The sequence below is a fragment of the Zosterops lateralis genome (genome assembly GCF_965231275.1).
Source record: "Zosterops lateralis genome assembly, chromosome: 1".
In the NCBI taxonomy this organism is placed as follows: domain Eukaryota; kingdom Metazoa; phylum Chordata; class Aves; order Passeriformes; family Zosteropidae; genus Zosterops; species Zosterops lateralis.
Window position 1 is genome coordinate 121,920,895 of NC_139762.1, and position 16,346 is coordinate 121,937,240.

The following is a 16,346-nucleotide window of genomic DNA, read 5'->3' on the forward strand; positions in this document are numbered from 1 at the left end:
GGGGGATCATAATCTTCCTTAGTTAAACAGGTTTTCTTAATAAGTAGCATATAAAGCTTTATGAAACAAGCTAGAATCTAATAGAGAATTAAAGGAAAATCTAAGAAAGATACTCAAAATTTTTCATTGCAGGGCTTGACCAGCTTGAAGTACAGGAGTCACAATCAACATAAATAGTGTTGGATACTCTTTTCTTTCTACAGTGAAGGTAAAACCAGCATGTGTGTACATAAGAATGAAATACAATTATCACACAAATTTCTCTCTGCCGTATCATGACTTTTCAGTGTTTTGCTTGCAGACCTCTTATATTCTAATGTGGCTTCCCATACTTCGAGTCTTCCATCTCTTAATGTATTGGAAGGTAAAACAGTATCTTTTCAATAGCATTTCCTTAAATAGCTGAGGGTTAGATTTGAAGATCTTTAAGTCTTTTTCCAACCTTAATGATTTTATGATTATGTGAAATGAAAAGCCAAATAGTTAAATGACCAGACTCCTGTATTGGGGACATACAAGGCAAATTTCTTTACAGGTCTATCATTATCTTTCCAAAGGGATTGGGAATGGCTTAGTTCTTTGTGTCACTGTGATTCTCTCTTACCCCGAATCTCGTAAATGTGTAAGAGAGAATCAACTGGAATCATATAACATTTAAATGGACAAATACATTAATCTAAAAAACTTGTTTGCATATACTGAAGTCAACAGAGGATCAGAACACAGATTTATAGTTTTGATGCAGAAAAATTCTCACCCAACCAGTAGAAATCATGACAACTTCTTCCACAATTTTTTCAAAACCTGAAACTTCTCCATCAGAATTTGCCAGTTTTCTGATATTTTCCCAGGCATATTTTAGAGTCAGACATGTGAAACCCATAAACATTAATCCAAAAGTCACTTTGAAAAATGTGTTGCTTAGTCATTCTAGCATTTCCAGTGGAATAATAGGAAACGTTTTTTTTCATTTCACAGTAGTAGCATTACTTTGGGCCTAGTTCCTGGTAATAAAATAAATTTTAGATACCACAGTATATGGCCCAATGGATATTAGAGATTGATTAAGCATTGATTAGCATTATGAAGTTTGTGTGTTCTATGTTCTGATTACAGTGTAAACATAATGTCCTTTAAAACAAAATAATCCTTTAAATCTAGCCCAGTTAACCAGCTACAAAAGAATATATTTGTTCACATGTAATAATAATATGCTATTGCAACTTTATATTTGGCAATTTTCATGGAAAATTACAGGTTAAATTATTGAGTCAAAAATCTAGCTCTCTTGAGTTGTTTTAAGATTTTGTGCCATCTCATCCTGGGAAGTTAATTTGTGGAAATTACATGATACTGTATCAGAAATAGCATGGCCAGCAGGACTAGGGAAGAGACTTTCCCTCTGTACTCAACATTGGTGAGGCTGCACCTCAAATCTTCTATCCAGTCTTGCTGGCTGTGACTGGAACTGCACCAAAGGGGAAAGTGCCTGCGGCCAAGAAGGGGTCACTGGGTTCCTGGTTCTGTTTGCTCTCAATGCCAGACTTGTTGTTTGTTTTCCTTGTTATACATACTAGTGAAGAACTGTCATTCCTATTCTCATACTTTTGCCTGACAACCCCTTAATTTCAGAATTATAATTTGGAGGGAAACGGTTTGTATTTTCCATTCCAAGGGAGGCTCCTACATTCTTTAGCAGACACCTGTCTTTCAAACCAAGACATAGGAAAAAACTGCTTGTCTTGCCTATATTGTATTGGAGCATATAGTGTCTATATGTCTCAAGTCTCATAATCGAGATGAGGAACATGGTCTTCAGTTACAGGCAAATTGAACTTTTTGAGTCCAGAACATTTTTCATGACTTTTTAGTTAACATAATACTTTTCCCCTTCTAACTCTATCCCCTATTAATCACAGTTTGATTTAATTTGTCATGATATTTTAATGAATTTCAAATTTTTGGAAAACTATCCTTATAATTTCATTCAGTTGATTGTTTCATTTAGCACCTGCAACCAGCAATGTAAAACTTTCAGCAGATACAAGCCACTTCTGAATTCTTGTGCTTCTTGAAGGTCAGATCTAGTAGCAGCTGCAGTAATGACTGACACTGCTACATTGCTTTGCTGGGTTCACTTCAGCCATCCTTCTAAATTGTATTTGTCTTTGCTTTAGTATGGAAGAAAAGTTATGGTACACTTTTTTATTTGGGGAAAGGTGGACCAATATTACTTAGAAGATGAGATAAATGGCCCTGACAGTAACAAATAGACCATAATGCACATGGTACATGCGGTAGCCCTAAGGATGAGATCCTGGTGGTAGAAAATGTGTTATTTGGAAATAACAGTAGATGGAGTACAGTAGATGGAGTCTTCATATTTCATATAATCATAGAATCATTGAATGGTTTGGGCTGGAAGTGAACTTTAAAAGTCATCCAGTCCAATGCCTCTGCAATGCACTTTAATTAGAACATTTTCAATTATATTAGGTTGCTCAGACACCTGTCCAACCTGACCTTGAAGATTTTCATGAAGGTAGTAGCATCCACCACCTCTCTGGGCAACATGTTCCTGTGTTCCACCACACTTATTATAAAATTCTCGTACCTTAGATCTAGTCTAAACCTTCCCTTTTTTTAGCTTAAAACATTACCTCTTGTCCAATTGCAAGAGACCCTGCTAAAAGCTGTGTCCTCTTCTTTCTTATAAACACCTTTTGAGCATTGGAATGCCACAATGTTGTCCCCCCAAAATATCCTCCAGGCCAAACAACCCTAAAAGTCTCAGGCTTTCTTCATAGGAGAGGTGTTCTATCTGCTCTCTGATCTTTTTTGTGGTCCTATATCTCAGAAATGAGACTAATTACCATCCGGCTTGTGTATTTTGTTTTATATTTTAAGCTGTCAGTCCCATTTCCTGGATGTCCAGTTCAAAATTAGGTCTCAAAATAGAAGATGGACATAAAATCCATTAGGACACTCTCATAATATTTTGGTTCATAGTATGTGTCCATGCTGAGAAGATAGTAACATTTGCTATGCCACCTAAAATTGGGTTTAAAATGCAAATAAATGAAGTTCTTTCCCCTTAGATCTTTCACACCTTCTAAACACATGGTAAATATTATATAAAATGGTGGAGAGTCAGACTACTTCTCTTCTGAGTGCATAAGAGGATGGATGGATTTAATTCCCTTTGGATATCTGACCCTAATAAATTCCCCTACCCAGGGTTAGCCACTTATGCCTCTAGTCTGTCCTCTGCAGCTCTGACCCCAATCTTCAGTTTCAAAGGATATTTGGTAGCAGGGGAGCAGAAACCTGCCCATTTCATTGCTGCACAGTGCTTTAGAGTTAGGCAATCAGCTTATAGCAACTGCAACTGCCATTTTATGAATTCCCACCAAATCCTGAACTTTCTCAATAAATTATATGCTGCCTTCTCCTCCTTTTCTCCAATAGCCACACTTCCAAGCCATGTGTTGCAGTACCCAGACCTAGTGTGCAATTCTTATTCCTAAACTGACACTTCTGCCACCTCAGGCACTCACTCTGTGCCTGTGTTGATCTGGTTAACACCACATAGATAATGAGGTCTTCAAACAGGGATTGTTCCCTACCACATTATTTCGATTATGAAATACTGCTGTATCTGTACATCTATATCAGGGTGTCACAACTTACATAGCAATATGTATTAGCATTTCTTCAATCAAGCAAAAACTTACACTTTTTTTCTTCTTTAACTGCAGCTTCATTACTTGTGATTCATCATTTCCAGTGTTTTGTTCTGATAAATCTTCAACATGGTTTCATTTTTCTGCTGTTATACAGTGTCAACTAGCTCACAAAACCAGAAGAATAGTTATTAAAATGTTCATGCTTCACAAATAATATTTTGACTGTTGGATAGATATAAAAGTCCAGTAGGAAAAATATTCTGACATGATTTGTAACATGCTATCTTTCAAATGGCAAAAATATCAAAATATAATTGAAACAGCCTGCTCATGATGCAATCCCTTTTCCATTTTCAAACAAATGAAGGAAGCACACAGTATGCATTTTTCTGTGAATTTCAGGGCTTAGCTTTACACAATATTTCTATTGAGGAAGATAGTCAAGCAACTTTTCACAAAAGAAAAATAGACAACAAACACTGTGGTTGTTTTGATAGTGTTTGACTGAGAATTTGTTACCAAAAATAATTCTATATGTGTTTGATTTTAATACCTAATTATAAGATTAATTTTTCTATGCGTATTTTTGCAGGATATGGTCCATTATATTTAATGGAATGAGACGGTGAAGAGGAAACTATGAAAAGACAAGTCTTGTTAAAATGAAACCATTATCTTACTAAAGGATGCAGAAAATATAGTGAAGAGATGAGAAATCCCTTTTGTTAAATGATTGTGACCTGTGCCTTTTTTGAAAAGCTGAATGTTTAGCTCTCCCTCCCCCTCTATAATGTGTTGACCAGATTTCTCTCTGTAGATTTCTTTGGGCAGAGAAGTTATTTCATGTAATGTAAGATTAACAAAATGTCATCTGAATAAAACATTGATAGGTTTATGCATGAAATGCAGTAAACCTTACCATTTCTATATATTCGTTCAGTGTAATATAAAAAGTGAGACATGATAGACTTGTATGTCTAGAATATATATATATGCATGGACACATATGTCTGAAAATAAAATATACACAGGAATACTTTATATAGGTGACTTTCTTCTCCCTGCAAGGTTAAGCTATCTGATTAAATCAAACTCCATTCTTTCTGTTTCATCCATCACTACCAGCTGATAGCAGAAACAGCATGTACCTTCTGAAATAGTTTTTTCTTGTTGTTGTTTTATGATGTGTGAGGCAGAAAAAAAGAAGGTTTAATTTAATCTGTTAGATTGACTTTGCAGAGATGATAGTAACAGAAGCAGTATCTTCAGCTAAGTAACCTGAACAAACATGACATGGAAATTGAAAAGGAGTTAATAAATACAATACTTAAGCCCCACTTTTACCAGCCCCTTTTATAAGGATACTTGAACGAGCCATCTCTTATTACAAGCAAATTTGCTATGAGAAGACTGGTATTTTTTCTGTGGTGGATCGGTTTGTGTTTTATTCGTTGAGGGATTTTTTGTTTGTTTATTGTTTGGGGTGGTGGTGTGTTTTTGAGGGCGAGGGAACATTCCCCTTCTATTTATCTCTTTCTTTAGTTATTAATTTTCTGAAAGATCCCTTTGACTTACGCGTTCATAATATTTAGTGAATTTTTTTTGGTTACAAGTAAAAATAGAAGACTCAGAACACCTAAAATGCGTTTTGGTCTATACTGAATCTAGCCTTTCAAGGCAGTTATTGCTTCTCATTTATTTCTTACAGTGATACATATTTATTTAATGAAACTGTCTTAGCAATAATGGAGGTTCTGAGGAACAATTTTGTAGTTTAAAAGCTTTTTAAATTGGAAGTGAAATCAGAAGGGTTTGATTTTTTTTAATGACTTTTCCATGTAGAGTGGTTTGGCTTCAATGCCAATAAAATTTAGAGTAGAAGGAAATCTAGGGTATATTATAGCAATAGAAACAGCATATGTTTCTTTGAGACCTCTATCTCACCTCTTCCCCACCCAAATAAACTTGGGCCAAATTCAAGTCATCAATTAAGACATGCTAAATCCTTTCCCACTTGAATACTTTGCAGAGTGCTTCCAGACTGGCATATCTTTTGAAATATTTGGGGAAAAAAAAAAAAAAAAAAAAAAAAAAAAAAAAAAAAAAAAAAAAAAAAAAAAAGATACTATAATTATGTAAATAAATTACAAAATCACAAAATCACAGAATCACAAAATGGGTCAGGTTGGAAGGGACTACAATGCGTCATCTGGTACAACAACCTCCCTGCCTGAGCAGGTTCATCCCAGAGCAGTTTGCACAGGATTGTGTCCAGATGGTTCTTGAATATCTTCAGTGTAGAAGACTCCAGGATTTATCTGAGCAACCTCTTCCAGTGCTCGGTTATCTGCACAGTAAAAAAGTTCTTCCTCATATTCAGGTGCAACTTCCCAGGCATTGGTTTCTGCCCATTGCCTCTTGTCCTGTGGCTTAGTGCCACTGAGCAGAGCCTGGCTCCAGCCTCTTGACACCTTCCTTTCAGATACTCATGGACATTGAGGAGGGCCCCTCTCAGGCATCTCTTCCCAAGGCTGAACTAAGCCCAGCTCTCTCAGCTTGTCCTCACCAGGAGATGTGCTCCAGTCCCTTAATCACCTTTGTCACTGTCTACTGGACTCACACAAGGAGCTCCATGTCTCTCTTGGAGCCCAGAACTGGACACAGCACTACCAGTGTGATCTCGCCAGGATGGAATAGAGGGGCAGAGTCATCTCCCTTGATCTCCTGGCAGTGCTTTTCCTAATGCACCCCAGGATACCATTGGCCTTCCTGGCCACAAGGACACACTGCTGGCTCATGGACAGCTTGTTGTCCACCAGGACTCCTGCTCCTGCTCTGCACACTTTCTTTCCACCAGGTCAGTCCCCAGCCTGTACTGGTGCCTGAGGTCTTTCTTCCTCAGGTGCAGGACTCTGCATTTGCCTTTGATGAATTTTGGAATGTTCTTCTCTGCCCATCTGTCCCACCTGTCCAGGTCCCTCTGAAGGGCTGCACAGCTCTCTGGGCTATTGCCCACTGCTCCCAGCTTTGTGTCAACAATGAAGCCCTTGAGCAAACATCTGCCCCTTCATCCAAATCACTGATTAATATGTTAAAAAATATTGGGCCCATTATTAAATTTTGGAGGACTCAACTAGTGACAGGCTTCTGAATAGACCCTGTGCCACTGATTACAACCCTCTGGGATCTGCTGTTCCACCAGGTCTCAACTCACCTCACTGTTCACTCATCCAGTCCACAATTCCTGAGTTTGCCTGTGAGGATGTTGTGCAAGACAGTGTTGAAAACCTTGCTGAAGTCAAGGTAGATGATATTCACTGCTCTCCCCTCATTCAGCCAGGTATTTGCTTTATCACAGAAGGCAATGAGTTAGGACAAGCATGATTTACCTTTAATGACTCCTTGTGACTACTCTTGATCAACTTCTTGTCATCATGTGGATAGTGATACCCTCAGAATCAGATGTTCCACCACATTTCCAGGGACACAGGTGAGGCTGACTGTCCTGTACTTCCCTGGGTCATCCTTATTGCCCTTTTTTAAGAATTGGGCGACATTTGCTTTTACAATTCTTTAGCATGTCTCTTGATTGCCACAAACTTTTAAAGATTATGGTGAGAAGCCTTGCTTCAGTGTTAACCTGTTTGCTTAGCACTAGTGGATGTAACTCCTCAGGTCCTGTAGACTTCCTGTGGATGTCAAGTTTGTCCAGGTGCTCTCTCACCCAGTTTTTTGACCAAAAGCATCTGTTCCTTCCGAGATTCATTTACCCTACTCTCCTAAATTAGAGATCCCTGGGGGCTGGTCTTGTCACTGAAACCCAATGCAAAGAAGGTGTTCAATACTGCCTTCACTGTGTCCTGCTACCAGCCCCCCCTCCATTTAATAACAAGCCCACATTATCCTTGGTTTTCCTTTTGTTATCATTGTGTTTAAACAAACCCTTCATTTTGTCTCTGTCGTACTTGGTCAGATCTAATTCTTGAAGGGCCTTGGCCTTCCTTCTCTCCTTTTTACTTACTCTTACAACTTCTCTATATTCTTTCCAAGTGGCTTGGCCCTGCTTCCATCTCTTCTGTATTTCCTGTCTATGCTTGAATAATAATAGGATTTTTTTTATTCATCCATGTGGGTCTCCTGCCCTTTTTGCCTGATTTCTTGCTCATCAGAATGCATTGGTCTTGACCTTGGAGGAAGTGATCCTTGAATATCAACTAGCTTTCTTGGACCCCTCTTCCTTGCATGATCTGTTCCTATGAGATTCTTCCAAGAAGAACCTTAAAAGGATAAAGTTAGCTCTCCTCAGTCAAGCTGTAGGGTGACTTTCAATGTCCCAGCCATCTCAACAGTTTCTTTATGAAGAAACTCATTCCCTAACACTTGTCATTCATTCATCCTGGAAACAACTTTTGTAACTAAGGTAGGTACAAAGCTTGAAATGCCTTTTATAGGTACAGCAAATGTAACTTTGGACATGCCATGCTTTTCAACTCTCTGTAGAGGAAGAGTAAGGTAGATTTCAGCCACCTCTCTTTTATTTCAATTTTCAATCGGAGTTCAAAATGGTGCATGAAGTTGAGCCATTGTGCAATTTTAGCAGCTTCCTTCACCACAGCAAATGGTATGAGTTTAGGTTTGGAGTTTGGGGAGAAGGATGTGCGGTTTTTTTGCTTTTGTAGGTTTTGAGGTTTCTGGGGGTTTTAGGGTTTTTTTGTGGGGTTTTTTTTTGGTTGTTGTTGATGGGGATTTTTTTGTGAATGGCAATTAAGTTTGCTACTTCAGAAGAATTATTTACCTTAGATTTCTTCAAGACAATGTCGAGACTTTGGGAAATGTTTGTTCCTTCAAGTTGTTATGAGTTCCTCTGCAAAAAAACTATGATAGGAAAAAATCTCCTTTACCAGGTCCCAAGCTCTGGTTGTGATTTTATGATACCACAGTAGTTAAAAACCTCTGTAGTCCACGTGAGAACCTTACTTGTATATTCATTAATTGTCTAAATTCCCTAGGGGTATAAAAGTAGAGATTGACAGTATTCAAAATTCACTGATATAGAATGTCAGCTTTATATACTTGTTACTTAATGTACTCTCCAAATTGTCAACTATCAGAGTTTTTGCTTCCTTGCCAAGGTATTCTAACTAAGCACTGAGAAAAAGTTTTAGTAAGGAATTGTCTCAGGTTTTTACCCTTTAAGAGAAATTGATTCTGCCTATGAAGTCATCTTGGGTAGAAATTAACTACATTCTTAACTGGACATAGTACAGAGAGAAGCAATGGTGTTATGCTAAAGCCCATGTTAACCTTATTAACGGAAGTTAAATACAGGATAATTTAGCAATGACTGCTATATATAAGAACAGATGGCTGGTGGATGACTTCCTTCTGTGTACTGAAAAATTCCAATTAAGGCAAAATTAAATGAATTAATAATATCATAAAACTGGTATTCCACATTTTACTATGGATTATGCCCTCCTTAGCAGGGAAAATTACATTAATTGCTTCAAGAAAGGAACCATTCTGTGCCTGCAAAGGACTTGGTGGTGAACTGTTCCACTTCCTGCCACTGCACAGCTATGCATAATGTGACCATATGGAATTCACAAAACCTAAGTAGGAAGGGTACAGCAAGATTTTTGCTCCAAATTCTAACTATTCTGTCATTTAACTGGAGAATCTCCAAGATCTGTATCATAACATAGAAAAGTTTTTATCCATGCTGGATACCCACTAGAAAGAGATATGCATAAGAATACCTGACATTATACTCATTAGAAGATATCATTATGCTGGATGCATTGCATAGCCTGCAAATATATTCTTACACAAAAGTGTTTCCTAAGCAGTACTAAATATGATTGTCTCTCACTACATATAATAGGTCATGATTTTGGCTGAACAGAGGGTTAAAAGTGAGGGAGAATCTACCTTTTATTATTTTCAAATCACTAATCTCAGTTGATAGTATTTTGCTGCATCTTTGAATAGGATAGTTTGACTTTTTTTTTTCCCTGGTCTTTCATGTCCAAACCCATCTAACGTCTGGCCTTTTCTGATGTGAGTCCCCCACCAGGGGGTTTAGCAAAATTCTGAGGCACAATTCAGAAGGTTCTTTAAACTATTTTACTCTTTTTGTTGGATCTGACATGCACAAATTGGTTAAATGACACTTAGCCTAAATGACGCATACTCGCCTCCTGCCCAGCAATAGTGCATTGGGCTTGCAAGCACTGGGTGTAGTTAGTTACAAGAGACCTTGAGACTCCTTTCCTCAGCCCTGATGTCTCAAATAGCTGTCTCAAATAGGCTGATGTGGTATGGGTTAGCCCAGCCTCAGATCATCATTGCCTTGTAACAGTGTGGTCACACCTCATGTGGGCTGGAGTCATCCCTGTAGCTGCTGGAGCACCATGACTGTAGATAGCCAGGGCTTCAGTGTCTGCATCTGAGCTAATCTCCCCAACCTCCCTGTGTTACCAGTAGAGAAGAAAATGGACTTTTAGGGAATGGTTTGGGGAATCACACTGCAGAAGTGCGTGTTCTCTCTAGAAATTACTTAAGCAAACCAGCTAAATGAGCTGTGCACATCTATAGGTTAGCTGAAGGTGGTCTAGTGAATCTTACTCAGGCATGCTACAGATTGAATACATAAATGCTCCAAGGGATACTTTCCTCTTTTAGTGTTTCCCAGCAGCATGAATTGTCTGGGAGCATATATCAACCATGAAGAAACCATAGAAGAAAGTACATGAGCCTGTAAGTGGACATTGACTTTTGTTAATTATGATATATCTACAAAGTAAGTTTGGAACAATGGCAGTGGCATTCCTATAGATATGTGCAAATAACATCAGAGAAACCAAAATGGATCAAAGCAAATCTCTTAAACTTAACTTTATGAGAAAACATGTTACCAGTTACAGAAGACAAATAGTTATATGGCACCTGGCATTTTGTAGTGAGAGGGTTTCTATGAAGCCACAAAGGTAACATAGAACCCTTAAAAACCTAGATATTTAACTGCAGTACATTCTGCACTGCACAGCTAATTAAATGGTGGCATTTGACCATACTGGATACTTATGACAGAATTAAGTCTCTATACTCATCACTGTAGCAGGAGTTCTGGAGACCCCGAAGGAGATGAGTGATATACCTCCTTAGTATTGAAACGTACTGCTAAGTTGTTGCAGCAGCAGGAGATTGTAAGATCAAGAGGCTTAATAGCTTTGGTACAAGAGCAGTACTACATTAAACGCAGTAAAATGCGAGAACTTACTGTACATTCATAGCACTGAAAGCCCCCTAGCCATACATAAAGGAGCTGACAAACCACACATATGTAGATTTCATAAGTTAAGCAAGTTTAAGGAGAATTTTACTGTATGTCACTTCAGACCGTGGTTTTATTTGAAAATTATTTTTTGCATGCTAAAATATAGCCTCACAAAAATGCAACCTAATTACAGATGGGTTTATTTTATAATATGAGACGCAAAACAAAACCTGCAAACATATTTTTGAAGCATATTTTTCAGCATAAGTGTAAAGTGTTTTCCTTTTACTTATTTCTTGTTTCAAAAAAGTTGTACTGCGTATTACTTTTTTGTTTGTAATGCATCTTCATACTTTTACTTTGTTCTTCTCATCCTTATTTGTGTGGTAAATATAAGGATTAAATCAAAGAATTAAAGATTTCTGTTTTCACAAATAAAATTATTAAAATATTTACCTCTTTTTGAATTTTTTCTGTTATTATATCAGGAGCTCCAACTTAATTTTTCCCTAAAAAAGTATTGGTATAGAAAATAATGCAAGGGCTTTCAAAATATATTTTGCAAACCTGATATTCAACATTAAAGCTAAAGATAAGAAAAGTTTCATTGTAGGCATTACACAAAAACCTAATAACCTACTCACCCCTTTAGTTGCCCATGTACACAGCCATTTGCACTCTGTCACAATCTGGCATATTAACTCAAGTTCTTTGCTATAAGAGCCTCCTTCTCCACAGCACAGACCAGTTTTACCGAGACAGGTCTCCATGGAGAGGGGATTGAGAAATAAAAGACTTGAACTCTTGCCTTGTCTGTGCACACTCTCAGACTTTTGTCTGCCTGTGGCTGCTCCACCTGTACAAACTGCCCCAAGACTTTGCTGCTGAAGCTTTCTGAGCAGCATCAGCAGCTCTCCCTGCCACCCAGTCTGTGTCCTACCTCTGCTTTGCTGCTTCCAACTTGTGTTTTTCCATCTTGGAATACATCTGTTTCTGCTGCAGAATGAGCTCAGTTAGCAGTACTTGTGCAACTAATTTGCCTGTGTCTCTGTCAGGTTGAGGATGATTGCCTGAGGGTAACTTTGCCTCAACAGCTTCTTTCAGACCTCATTCTATGAGCAGCATTTTGAGCTCTTTTAAAGTCTTTCCTGCATATTTCATTTTTTTTTTCTGAGAGTAATTGTTCGCATTCCAGTTTACAGAGTACAGGATGTTTTTGACTGGCCCATTTTACTTTGGATAAGGCATTTTTTCAAATGAAATTCCTTTATACAAGTTTTCTGGGAAATTCTGCCTTTTCTCTAGTAAACAGCCTCTCACATATTTTTGTGTTTTAGTTTCTTTTTCCTTGCAGACCGACACCCTGTAGTTGGAAAAAAGCTATGGGTTGTCCTGCCTTATGTGGTTTTCCTAAAGTGAAAAATTCAAATAAACAAAACAATCAAAACCAACCAAACAAACAAAACAAAACAAAGGCAAAACAAAACAAAGGTTCTGTGCGTCATGTGGAGGTGGCTGGGCTTACAAATAGACCTACTTCTCTGTTGTTATCAATCATTTGAATGAGAAGGAAAAAATGCTCTTTAGCTTTGCTAACTGTTACACAAAAAAAAAGATCAAAAACGTTGACAGTATTTACCCATGAGAGCAACTTATGTCAAATTTCAAAGGTTTAGTAGTGGAGTTATATGGTACCAAAAGTAAACTTCCATACTCTTTCCACTCCTTTTATTCTGAGACCTCTTGGTCTCTCACACCAAATGGAGAAGCACAGCAGAGGGCCTGCTTCCAGCTTTCGCCCTAGAAACTCTGTACATCCTCATTGTAGGAAAAAGAAAGTTCTCTGAAAAGTGCTAATTATCTTCACATCATGGTATTCCTGGAAATTCCCTGAAAATAACCCTTTTGAACCCTTGGAAGGTGCAGCCAACATAACAGATTTTGGCATTAGGCTGTTCAAGCCTTATTCATAGAGCAGGCTGACAAGGACATGCGTATTCAGGACTTTCTTACTGTCCTACTGGCTTGCGAGTTCTTATAACCCTTTTCTTATAGTCATTAACTTAAGAAGACCTTGACAGCCATGGTTTTTTTCCCCAAGTTCTCTTCCTCTGGATCATCATTCAGGCATGTTTGAGGAAATTCCAGATCATGAAAGAAATATTAATTTATATCTGGATAGTCAGATCCATCATAACTTGTGACAGCTCTAGCTATGGAAACGGATAGCAAGGAATACGCAAAAAGTCCTCTGCTAGTCCTTAGAAACTACAGGCACAATAGTTCTTTCAGAAAGAAATTATATCCCTTTCCAATTTCACATATCTTGTTCATTGGTCAAGATATACTTGACCAATTCTTCTCATCTTCTAATTTATCTTGAGAGTTTTGCAATTATTTTGAGGTATTAATAGCTGAAAAAATGCTTCAGAATACACGAATTGTGTTCTGAACCCCATTTGATGCTGTAGAATGGATGCTAGTACTTTATTCGCTGTTGTTGTGTTACAGAGGTAATCATGGTTTCAATGCTTTAGTTTCCCAAAGGAGGTCCAATCCACAACTGAAAATGTTCTATCTGAGGGTAAAAAAATCTATTCAGTTATGAAGTGCTGCTGTCATTAAACTGCAACTTTGCAATCAATGCAAATCTTTCACAGGACGAACAAAAGAAGGCAAAAGTATGATCGGTGCCTGTGTGGACTAATTTCCTTTAGCTTTCTTTGCTTTTCATAGTAACTAAAGGAATAACATTTTGTACCAAGAAACCCTTCTGGTTCAGGGTCATTGTCACCCTTTTCATCAGCATTGAGAAAGACCTTCATGAAAGGTCCAAAACCACAGAGTGGTTTTGCCTTTCATTCCTTACCAGCATTTTTTCTGCTCTGTATCTTTTAATGAACAAATTATGCTTCCACATGGAATAGCACTTCGACAATGGTGAATAAATGCAATTATCATAAGGCTACACTAACCAAAATTTTACTTAAAAGCTCCAACCTCCAAATTCTTCTGGTGTTTCTTTGGCTGTGCTTTTTATAAAATTATGCTGAAAAAGCATTTGGATATGCATCTCTGTTCATCTTAAGGGACAACATTCTGCATCAGTTGATTCACGATATTTTGAAGAAAAAGAAATGTCAATCAAAACCCTACAATATCTCAAGATGTAAGTAGCTTGGAGGGCTTAACCAATAATCTCGATAAGTCATGATCACAAAATCATAGAATGGGTCAGGTTGGAAAGAACCACAGTGGGCTACCTGGTCCCTGCTCAAGCACGTTCATCCCAGAGCAGTTTGCACAGGATTGTGTCCAGATGGTTCTTGAATATCTTCAGTGTGGGACACTCCAGGATTTCTCTGAGCAACCTCTTCCAGTGCTCGGTTATCTGCACAGTAAAAAAGTTCTTCCTCATATTCAGGTACAACTTCCTGGGCATCGGTTTCTGCCCATTGCCTCTTGTCCTGTGCCTCAGCGCCACTGAGCAGAGCCTGGCTCCAGCCTCTTGACACCCTCCTTTCAGATACTCATGGACATTGAGGAGGGCCCCTCTCAGGCGTCTCTTCCCAAGGCTGAACTGGCCCAGCTCTCTCAGCTTCTCCTCACCAGGAGATGTGCTCCAGTCCCTTAATCACCTTTGTCACTGTCTACTGGACTCACACAAGGAGCTCCATGTCTCTCTTGGAGCCCAGAACTGGACACAGCACTACCAGTGTGATCTCGCCAGGATGGAATAGAGGGGCAGAGTCATCTCCCTTGATCTTCTGGCAATGCTTTTCCTAATGCACCCCTGGATGCCATTGGCCTTCCTGGCCACAAGGACACACTGCTGGCTCATGGACAGCTTGTTGTCCACCAGGACTCCTGCTCCTGCTCTGCACACTTTCTTTCCATCAGGTCAGTCCCCAGCCTGTGCTGGTACCTGAGGTCTTTCTTCCTCAGGTGCAGGAGCCTGCATTTGCCTTTGATGAATTTTGGAATGTTCTTCTCTGCCCATCTGTCCAACCTGTCCAGGTCCCTCTGAAGGGCTACACAGCTCTCTGGGGTATTGCCCACTGCTCCCAGCTTTGTGTCAACAATGAAGCCCTTGAGCAGACATCTACCCCTTTATCCAAGTCACTCATTAATATGTTAAAAAATATTGCAGAGGTTAACATGAATATATTCTGGATGGAAATGTAAGATGGAATGGAAACTCGTCCACATTGCAAGGACATGATCAGTCTATTGATAGACTTCATTGAAACAGCTTCCCACAGTTGGCCCGCCCATAGTCCAAAATAGATTAAGTTCAGATATTTTAAGAAAATAAAGCATGGGATAATGTCTTTAAAGATATGTTCGACGAATGGGAGTATGCTATGGGTGATAATTTTTTTTTTCACTGAAGTCAAAAAGAATTATGTGTCCTCCTGCTTTTTTGTCAGAGCAATTGATAAATTCCAATTTCAAGTTTCTTCTGTGTCTGAAGTCATCCAGGTAATGGAGAGGCTGGCATGTGGCAACTCTAGGTCCTCTCTCCAGAATGAATGAGAGTTATGGTTAAAATCTTGAGAATCTTGCAGTGTAAGACATGGTAACTATATCACTATTTCTAGACTTTCTTGGGTCAGATACATCACCTGTCAATTTTTTCCACTTCTTCCTGTGGATGGTGGAGGAATCTTAAGTCTGGGCTATATAATTTCTGACAGTCTAACATCACAAAAGATTCAGTCAAATGGATTATATTTTCCAGTAAGTGAGACAATCAATTGTTTTGTCTATTTAAGTTCCTACACTTCCTACAGCCATAGTTTTTCTATGACAAAAAACTAAGAGAATTGGGATTATTGAGTCTGGAGAAAATAAGGATTCAGGGTGACCTAATTGTTGGCAGTACCTGAAGGGAACCTACAAGAAACATGGAGAGACTATTTAAAAAAGCATGTAGTGACAGGACAAGGGCTTTAATGCCTTTAAAATGAAAGAGCAGCTTTACATTAAATATTAGGAAAAATTTTCTTAGTCTGAGGTGGTGTGGCACTAGAACAGGTTGCCCTGAGAAGCTGTGGATGCATCATGCCTGGAGGCATTCAAGGCCAGGCTGGATGGAGCACTGAGATACCTGGTCTAGTGGAAGGTGTCCCTGCCCATGACAGGAGAGCTGGAATGAAATGATTTTTAAGGCCCCTTCCAACCTGAGCCATTCTATAAGTATGATTGTGATTCTGTGGGCCCTTTTTAAATTTACCTGGTGTTTTTCCTCAGAGTAAGCATTGCTGATTTTCTTTCATGCAGTTGATTGAATAGTTTGGTCATTATCTACATCAGGAATTTTAATCGTAAATGGACTAAACACCTGGTGAGCAGGCCTTTTGAAAAAAATATGCATTGAT